Source organism: Pelophylax lessonae, assembly GCF_965119305.1.
Source record: "Pelophylax lessonae genome assembly, contig: HAP1_SCAFFOLD_997, whole genome shotgun sequence".
In the NCBI taxonomy this organism is placed as follows: Eukaryota; Metazoa; Chordata; class Amphibia; order Anura; family Ranidae; genus Pelophylax; species Pelophylax lessonae.
In genome coordinates this window covers 5,454-15,630 of record NW_028119366.1, presented here as the reverse complement: position 1 = coordinate 15,630, position 10,177 = coordinate 5,454, and the positions used below count along the sequence as shown (strand labels likewise).

Here is a 10,177-nt window from a genome sequence, read left to right as displayed (position 1 = left end):
TCAAGGAACCCCTAGCAACCTCTGGAGGAACCCTAGAGTTCCATAGAACCCTGGTTGAGAAACCTTGTACTAGAAAATAGACCAAGGTTATAAATGGCAGTCAATGATGTCTCTTGCCTATTACCGAAGACAGAGTTGTACACATGGAAATCCTTACTATGAATAGAGGAGCAGTGGAAGAGAAAAGTATTATCACATGTGAATAAGTGTGACAGCGGCTGATGATAATCATGGGAACTTTGTAGTAGAGCTTCACCCGAAGTGAGACAGGTACTTATTTATAGCCGCTGACCCTCTGATTCTTATTTGCTAAGATATGACTACACCATTGAAGCTGGTATATTTTAAGAATGGCACATTAGATAATCCAGGTGGATCATTTCATTTTAGTTGTATGCTATTCATTACTCTTTTTTATTTATTTATTTTTATTAGGATGGCCTCACCGGAGCCATTGTGCCTTGACCATAAGCTACTGATTAGTCAAACCCAACACCTCATTTATATTTGTTTTAGATTTTTATTTCTGTCTGGGTCCCTGCTGAAGATCTTTTCCTCACTTCCTGTTTGGGGTCACGGTTGCCAGCAGGACAGGAAGTAAAAGGAAATCTTTTTAACTGGCAGTATAAACCCAACAGGAGTTTTTAAATCTTCCCCAATCTATTCAAAACTGGAATTGTTTGGCTTAATATACACTTTAACCCCTGCTACATATTTTTGGTAAAAAAAAAAAAAAAACCCCAATAAGCGTATATTGATAGGTTTACGCAAACGTTATAGCATCTACAAACTATCTGATATATACTGGAATTTTTATTTATTTTTTTTTTTTTTTGGGTGAACAAAATTCTTTATTGACATTTAAACCAGTGCAATGTGACATGCAGGAAAAATGCATGATCCATTTCTCAATCCCCGAAACCAGATTTACAATCATCTCTATCCATTCACACCCCTGAAACAGCAACCAGACGGCCGTTTATACACGGCGCCCCCCAGAGTCGGATCAGAGGATCAGCCCTGGCTCACGGAGAGCTCAGGGAGGCTTCAGCCTAGTATCAGTTTGGCATCAAGTAGAGCCAGTGGTTCTATGGGGGTCAGAAGGGAGCGGCAGTGTCACCATAGACTCCACCCATTGCTTTGGTTTTCTGAAATTCTACAGAAAGCTAAACATCGACAGCAACAATTCACCGCTCTCCAATAACTAAACCCCAATTTACTAACGTTTATTGCAAAAACATAGGGCAACAGACTATTCAATGTACAACGATCAGCAGTATCAGTTCCTGAAATTGTGGCTAAAAATCACCAGGACAAAGCTAAGAAATGCATTAAAAAAATAAAATCGAAAAAAAATTAAGTGGAACCCCAGCCAAAACATTTCCTGGTTTGGGAGAGAAGAATGGAAACCTCTTGTTGGGTTTTTATTGCAGCATATGTCCCCACTATGGAGAAAATCTCACTTGCCACCTAGAGACACTAGTCACTTGAGCCTTGTGGATGATGTATTCAACTATCCTAAATGTAGTAATGAATGCTGGTTGTGTGTAGCCTAGGAAGAGAATTTCCTGAGTCACCACAGCGACATGTGCAAACTTTTAAAGAGACCCTGTCAGGTCTTAACACAAAATCAAACTCCCCATAATAGAAGTATCATACACCCCTGCAATGTCCCGTGTCTCCTACATTAACTTGTTTCAACAGATGGATAGCTATTCTAAATTGCTTGCCGTGGTTCCTTCCTCCGACCCTATTGTCACTACAGGACTCCAAAGATGAAACCTGAGTGCACTGTAAGGACAAAGGCCATTGCTCATGAAGTATGACCTCCTATGTACCTGCAATGCACCCAGGAGGGGAGGTAGGGGACACAGGACACCAGAGAGGGGAGTAGAATATCTCTTCTATTACAGGGAATAGGGGGGAGGTAGGAGACACAGGACACCGGAGAGCGGAGTATAATATATCTTCTATTACAGGGAATGGGGGGGGGGGGAGGTAGAAGACATGGGACACCGGAGAGGGGAGTAAAATATCTCTTCTATTACAGGCAATGAAGGGGAGGTAGGAGACATGGGACACCAGAGAGGGGAGTATACTACCTCTTCTATTACATGGAATGAAGGGGAGGTAGGAGACATGGGACACCGGAGAGGGGAGTATAATACCTCTTCTATTACAGGGAATGGAGGGGAGGTAGGAGACATGGGACACCGGAGAGGGAAGTATAATACCTCTTCTATTACAGGGAATGGAGAGGAGGTAGGAGACATGGGACACCGGAGAGGGAAGTACTGTATAATACCTCTTCTATTACAGGGAATGGAGAGGAGGTAGGAGACATGGGACACCGGAGAGGGAAGTATAATACCTATTCTATTACAGGGAATGGAGGGGAGGTAGGAGACACAGGACACCGGAGAAGGGGGTATAATACCTCTTCTATTACAGGGAATGGGGTCGAGGTAGGAGACATGGGACACCGGAGAGGGGGGTATAATACCTCTTCTATTACAGAGAATGGAGGGGAGGTAGGAGACAAGGGTCACTGGAGAGGGGAGTATAATACCTCTTCTTTTACAGGGAATGGAGGGGAGGTATGAGACACGGGACACCGGAAAGAGGGGAGTATAATACCTCTTCTATTACAGGGAATGGAGGGGAGGTAGGAGACATAGGACACCGGAGAGGGAAGTATAAACCTCTTCTATTACAGGGAATGGAGAGGAGGTAGGAGACATGGGACACCGGAGAGGGAAGTACTGTATAATACCTCTTCTATTACAGGGAATGGAGGGGAGGTAGGAGACATGGGACACTGGAGAGGGAATTATAATACCTCTTCTATTACAGGAAATGGAGGGGAGGTAGGAGACATGGAACACCGGAGAGGGGGGTATAATACCTCTTCTTTTACAGAGAATGGAGAGGAGGTAGAAGACACGATACCAGAGAGGGGAGTATAATACCTCTTCTATTACAGGGAATTAAGGGTACCAGAGAGAGAAGAATAATACCTTTTTTATTACAGAGAACGGAGGGGAGGTCGGAGACATAGGACACTGGAGAGGGGAGTAAATTACCTTGTCTATTCCTGACAGACATGACAAGGTCTCTTTAATGAACAAATGCCAAGCAATCCCCTCCACCAAGCTGTTGTAGGCACCTCAGTGATAATACTAGTGAATGAATCGATTGAACTAGGATATTGGCTAAGCTTACATAATGGCTGACATGGCAGTGGTGACGACAATGGCTATACATAAGGAACCGATGAACAAAGTGCAAAACTGCCACCAGCTCAAAAATAAAAACCAAACAAAAAGAGACCCCCTCCTATTTGTATCTCTTCTGGAGCAATCCCAAATTTAACTAAAATCAAAATAAAATCTACTTATTCATGACATCGGAAAAGGTCATGTGATTTCAAACAGAAAATTGTAAGGAAATGACAACTATGGCGTGTAAGAAGGTGAAGAGCAATTGGCCTTGTTAATATGGGGCTCATTAAATATACAGTGCAAGGAGCGAAGAAGGGCTGGTACAGTAAGCCAGAGCAACCAATCGGAATTCACTTAACAGAAGTTTGGCTGGTACAAAATGCCAGCTGAAACCAATCAACTTGATTGGTTGCCTGAGGTGAACATGGTCCTGATGTAAAAAGCCCAATGGGCAAGAATTAGGAGCGATTGGTTGCACAGGGATTACTGCACCCCGGAGTGCTCTGGACTACGTAGCAATGTGCTTCTAGATGGCACACACAAGTCGGCTCAAGCCTCAATAAGAGGTATTCATTTTTGGCAAATTTTTGTAAGAATAACATCTGTTGGCTCCTGCAAGAAATCTGTGTCTGAGGCCACCTGGTTGGGCGGCCATGTTGTCTTCCGATGTGGCGGCGTCTGGCTCAGTACGTTGGCAGTTTGTAGCCATCTTCCGTCTCTGCGCTCTGTGTGAAGGGCGGCCTCTGGTAGTTGTCGCTGACTGCGTCAGGGTAGCTGGAGTATGGCGAGGCGGTGTCCAGGCTCGGGTCCACGTAGCTCGTGTTAAAATCGTCCACTCCAATCTTGTATCTCTTGTAGGCCAAGAGAGCAAGAGGAACCCAGGACAGGATGGAGAAGAAGGTGAAGGCAATGGCTGCTCGAGCGTTGTCATAGCCAGTTAATATGTGTGCCGTATCCGTCAAAGACCACTGATTGGCCAGGAAGCAGAAGCCCACAAACCACAAGAAAGCTCCACAGGCTTGAAAAGCCCAAGTCAGACAGTACAATGTATTTCCGGGTCTGGATATTTCTGAGCGTCGGGAAGTAAGCGTCCAATCCCAGGAAGACAACCGCGCCGAAAAAGGCGATCACCCCGATCCTGACTCCGTAGTGGCAGGCGTCATTGTTGTGATTGAAGATACAGTATAGGTCTTCAGATCCCGTCACATTGACATAGCCGTCCGTCAGGATACAGGAGAAAACGATCAGCGCAAAGAAAGCGCTGAGGATCCTCAGGATGGTCTCCGGCCTCCTCAGGAACTCCCCCAGGTTGAAACTCCCCCCAGGCCTTGCTCGCTCCATACACTCCGGTCTACTAGAAATGGCGGCGATCAGTGACTTATAGCGAGACTGCGATATTGCCATGGACAGTCGGACACGAAGTGACACTTTTGACACTTTGCCGGAATCAGTGCGAAAAGTATAAACTATATCAGTCCAGATTACTAAGTATTATTGTCTGCTGCCCCGTTCCTTTGATGTCAGCATGAATCACTTCTGACAGGTTTTTCTGACACCAGAAAAAAGGTGACAGGGGAGGGAGCTTCAGCACACAGCCTGTGTTTGACAGCCTCAGCTGTGTTCCTGTAGCTGTGTGGAGGGGTGTCCCTTAGAGCTCTCCTCACTGAGCTCTGCAATGTGTTAGGACAGCCCCCTACTTTCTAACAGATCAGACAAGCTTTATAAATTCTGGATGTAGGGAAGAGAAGATTGCAGATAAACAGGTACAACTTGCTGTATGGTGGAGGCTTTGTGTAATCTCTGTGTATCATCTTAGGCCAGTCACTTCACTGGGTATATGTAAGAGTTTAAAACCATATTAACCACTTCCCGCCCGACGACATCATATAACGTAATGGGCTTTGAGTGGGGATATCATAATGACGCCTGCAGCTACAGACATCACTCAGATATCTTCTTTCTTTTACAGGTGGTAGAAGGGGACATCTCCCCCCTCCTGCCGCCCTCCAGTGCTTCTAGCAGCCTGCTTGTGTGATCGGTGAGCCAGGGATTGAATCAGCTGGCAGTTTACGATAGAGCTCTCCATGACCTTCAGAGGCGTTATTACGTCACATCCGGCCTCGGCCACTGCCATTGCCTCGGCTAGGAAGCCGAGATCTTTTTTTTTTTTTTTTAATTTTAGGCTTTCCAGGCTAGAGGCAAGATCTGGGGACTTATAGACCCTAGATCTCGCTGTAAAGAGGACCTGTCATGCCTATTCCTATTACAAGGGATGTTTACGTTCCTTGTAATAGGAAAAAAGGTGATAAAAAAAAAAACGTAAAGGTAAAGCATCAAAGTATAAAAATAAAAGTAAAATAAACCATTTAAAAAAAATAATTTAAAGCCCCCCGTCTCCGCGTGCTCGCACGCAGAAGCGAGCGCTAACGTGCGTCGTGCCCACATGTGTATTTTGAAGCGCGACATGTTAGGTATCTATTTACTCGGCGTAACATCAGATTCCACATTATGCAAAAAAAAAAACTGGGCTAATTTTTGTGTTTTTTTTTTTGTTTTTTTTTTTTATTTATAAAACATTTCCCCCCCCCCCCCCCCCAAAAAAAAAAAAAGCGTTTGAAAAAATTGCTGCGCAAATAAATACTGTGCGACATAAAAAGTTGGAACGACCATCATTTTATTCCCTAGGGTCTCTGCTAAAAAAAAAAAAAAACACATTTTTAATATTTGGGGGTTCTAAGTAATTTTCTAGCAAAAAAAAAATATGATTTTTGCATGTAGGAGAGAAGTGTCAGTATTGGCAATTAATAAAAGTGAATATACTCCAAAGGGTGTATATCCCTCGCGCCTGTGGATGTCCTAATTGGGGGGGGGGGGGGGGGGGATTAGTTAAATAAATAAATACACGTGGGGGAGAGGGGAGTGGTGATAGCAGCTGCTATAGGATATAAGGTATAAAAATATTTGGGATTTGATATAGCGTTTGCTGATACTACCCGGGAATGCTTGTCAATATCCTAGGTTGAAAATTGGTAGACAAATAAGTGAAATGCTGAGTGATTCAAATTAATATAAGGAATTAACATAAAGAGAATTGATAAGTATGTGCGTGGTAAAGGGATAATTGTGGATAAATAAATAAATTAATATCTGAATATATATATAAATAAGGAATAAATCACAATAAAAACCACAATAAAAACCATATGGGTGCCTTAAAGTGCAAAATAGTGCCAAAAAATAGTTAAAGTATAAAGTGCATAAGTGACTTCGGTGAATATGCAGATAAAACTTGAGTGCCAATGAGGGAAAGTGCAGGTGCTTTGTTCTGGGTCCTCCAATAGTCCGAATGCTGGTACTTGTGGTGTCAACTGTGTGGAATAATGGGGGGTATACACTCACCAGAAGCTGTGGGTCTTAGATACCGTACAGTATTAAGACCTAATGAGCCTTATGGCCACCTAGGCCAGGGAGGTAACTGCTGGGCTTTGTGGTCCCACACGATCCGGATTCCCTCTCCTGGATGGCCTGGATCCTCAGGGTCCAATCAGGGCAAAGAATAAAAAAAGCTCCAAATGGTGCAGTACCATTAAAATATTCTTTAATAGAGTATTGCGGGGTTCACAGTACATAAAATCATAAAAAATAGGGGGGTACGTCAGCCAAAATGGTGCCTGCGAGTGGAGAGCAGTAACTACCGGCTTGCGTTCCACCCAGGCTCCAGTGACGTGCAGTGTGTGTTCCACCTTACGCGCGTTTCGTCAGTGCGTATGACGTCTTCAGAGCTGGAGCCGCACACTAACTCGGGACCTTAAATATGGTAGTCGCCGCCCCTCGCTCCTCCCAACCAGGAAGTCTGCATGTATAGAGCGTCCTCTGTTGCCAGGCAGCATATAAAGAGAGGAAAACATTGCGAGAACTCCGTGGTGGGGATTACTTTTGGCATTTGGAAGCGGCTTCAATTAAATAAATACATTGGCATCTTAATGCATAACGGGCAAATATAAAATAGCAATTCATGATCCTAATATTGAATATATTTATATGCAGTACTAGTGTAAAAAATATATAAAAAAAATTGTATATATATATATATATATATATATATATATATATAACAATAATTAATATAAGTAATATTTAAATTAGAATTATGAGGGGAAATATAAATAAAATGATAAATACAATTAGTGAATGTGATGAATTAATATGGACTAGATGATAAATTAGTGGACTAAAATTGGTGAATATATATATGTGCTTAATGCAAATAAGTTTTATTAAATTTAATATAAATATGATATGAATATACATTTTTAGTATATCGTGGAATATGAATATAAATTTAAATTACATAGGGATCTCGCTCAATAAAAGATCAATAAATGTAAAGTATATTTATAATAAAATTTATACCAATTTTTTTATAAAAAAATAAATAAATACATCTCTAATGTAAAAGAAGAACAGCATCATGAGTGATAAAATCTTAATGAATATGGAGGTTGGAATTATGTATCTGAAATGAAACAATTCAGGTCCATGTCTATGTTCATTCCTAACGGCTGTAGCATGAATAATTCATATATCCACCTGGACTCATTTTGGGATACAGCCAGCCTCATATTTTTCCCTATTGTGTACTATTCTAAAGTGGTTGGATACACTGTGGTTTTTGAAACCTTTTTTAATAATATCAATATGTTCGCCTATCCGTATTCTAAGTTTTCTAGTTGTTCGTCCCACATACTGGAGCCCACATGGGCACGTGAGCAGGTAGGTCACATGGGTGCTGTCACAGGTAATGAGTTTCTTGATGTTGTAGATCTTTTTTGTAGTGTTGGATTTGAAGTTGACTGTTTTACGTTTTCGATTTCTAGCACCCAATGATGGGATGGAAGGCACAAGCCTTGAGGAGAAATGGTACGCCTTCTTTAGAACCTGTGAAAAAAATCTGCTAGAACTCATAGTAAAAAGGAGGAAAAAGTAAATGACCAGACTGAATGAAATGATAAATAGCCTAAAAGAACAACTTGAGCCTTTTACTGGTACCAATGAATATAAAGATAAGTACAAACATCTAAAATCATTTTTGGACAAATTGAATAAGGACACACAATATAAAAAAATCAAAAAATATCAAAGAGATGTAGGGGACTATAACCGTAATTTGGTCTATAAATGGCAAGAGATAAAAGTAGATAGCAACTTACAATCCAGATCCTCTTCTATCGAAAGAGAAAACCCTACACAACAGCATTTACCACCACCCACAACCCTAGAGGAAACAGAAATAAGAACCCCAATTTCTAGACCCAGAGGTGAACCTAAACCACAAAGAACACCATATTATCACAAAGAACCCGGCTGAACTAGGCATTCCACAAATAAGTATAATGTGACGACACACAATTCCTACCAACCCCTAGAGGACACTCAAGACCAATATTATAAACCAGATCGCCCCTACGTATGGGATTTTCCCAGATGGGAGAACAGAGAACCCCCAGCTTGGAACCCACCAAGAAACTGGGAACCCTATTATTACCGTCCCCACAGAGGGAACAAAGGGTGGAATTGCCCTTACAACGGAAGGGGACGCAGGGGAAGGGGAAATTATTGGCAACCCCCACCTCAACTTCCCCAACACCATTGTCCTCACTACCAGCCGGCACAAACAGAAAGAGAGGGGGCAAGAAACGAAGAGGCTGCAGAGGAAGTAGGGGCAAAAAGGACAAGAAACCAATAGGACAAGGGATTTTTAATCTTAGTGGACTTACTTTTTTGGGATAAAGAAATGGCGGTACTCGATATGGGTCTGAAATATGCCCCAGATCAGAAATTAGGCTCTTTTAATGTCTATGTGGACATTCAAAAATGTGTCAGAAAGATAAACATAAAGAAACATTATATTGGGGAAAACAACCGCCCTGTGGAAAAAGAGATAAAAAACACAGATAAAAAACACAGATAAAAAGAGATAAAACCACAGTGTATCCAACCACTTTAGAATAGTACACAATAAGGATCCCACCCTCCTCTCTGTGTGTGGGATTGACAAAATAGAATACAACTGGAGGGGGAAAAATATGAGGCTGGCTGTATCCCAAAATGAGTCCAGGTGGATATATGAATTATCTACGCTACAGCCGTTAGGAATGAACATAGACATGGACCTGAATTGTTTCATTTCAGATCCATAATTCCAACCTCCATATTCATTAAGATTTTATCCCTCATGATGCCGTTCTTCCTCTACATTAGAGATGTATTTATTTATTTATTTTTTTTTTATAAAAATTTGGTATAAATTTTATTATAAATATACTTTACATTTAATGGTCTTTTATTAGGCGAGATCCCTATGTAATTTAAATTTATATTCATATTCCACGATATACTAAAAAGTTATATTCATATCATATTTATATTAAATTTTAATAAAACTTATTTGCATTAAGCACATATATATATATTCACCAATTTTAGTCCACTAATTTATCATCTAGTCCATATTAATTCATCACATTCACAATTCACTAATTGTATTTATCATTTTATTTATATTTCACCTCATAATTCTAATTTAAATATTACTTATATTAATCGATGAATCGTATGGGACCACAAAGCCCAGCAGTCACCTCCCGGGCCTAGGTGGCCATAAGGCTCATTAGGTCTTAATACCATACGGTATCTAAGATCCACAACTTCTGGTGAGTGTATACCCCCCATTATTCCACGCGGTTGACACCACAAGTACCAGCATTTGGACTATTGGAGGACCCAGCACAAAGCACCTGCACTTTCCCTCATTGGCACTCAAGTTTTATCTGCATATTCACCAAAGTCACTTATGAACTTTATACTTGGACTATTTTTTGGCACTATTTTGCACTTTAAGCTATATGCTTTTTATTGTAATTTATTCCTTATTTATATATATATGTTGTGATATT

The 10,177-nt window shown here is 41.1% G+C and overlaps 1 pseudogene across 1 annotated transcript; it reads right to left on the bottom strand.

Moving 5' to 3' along the window:
• Positions 1-3,846: 3,846 nt before the first annotated feature.
• LOC309544106 (putative synaptogyrin-2 like protein) lies at positions 3,847-4,572 on the bottom strand (annotated as a pseudogene). Its single transcript has one exon. The product of its transcript is annotated as a putative synaptogyrin-2 like protein (transcript).
• Positions 4,573-10,177: the final 5,605 nt, after the last annotated feature.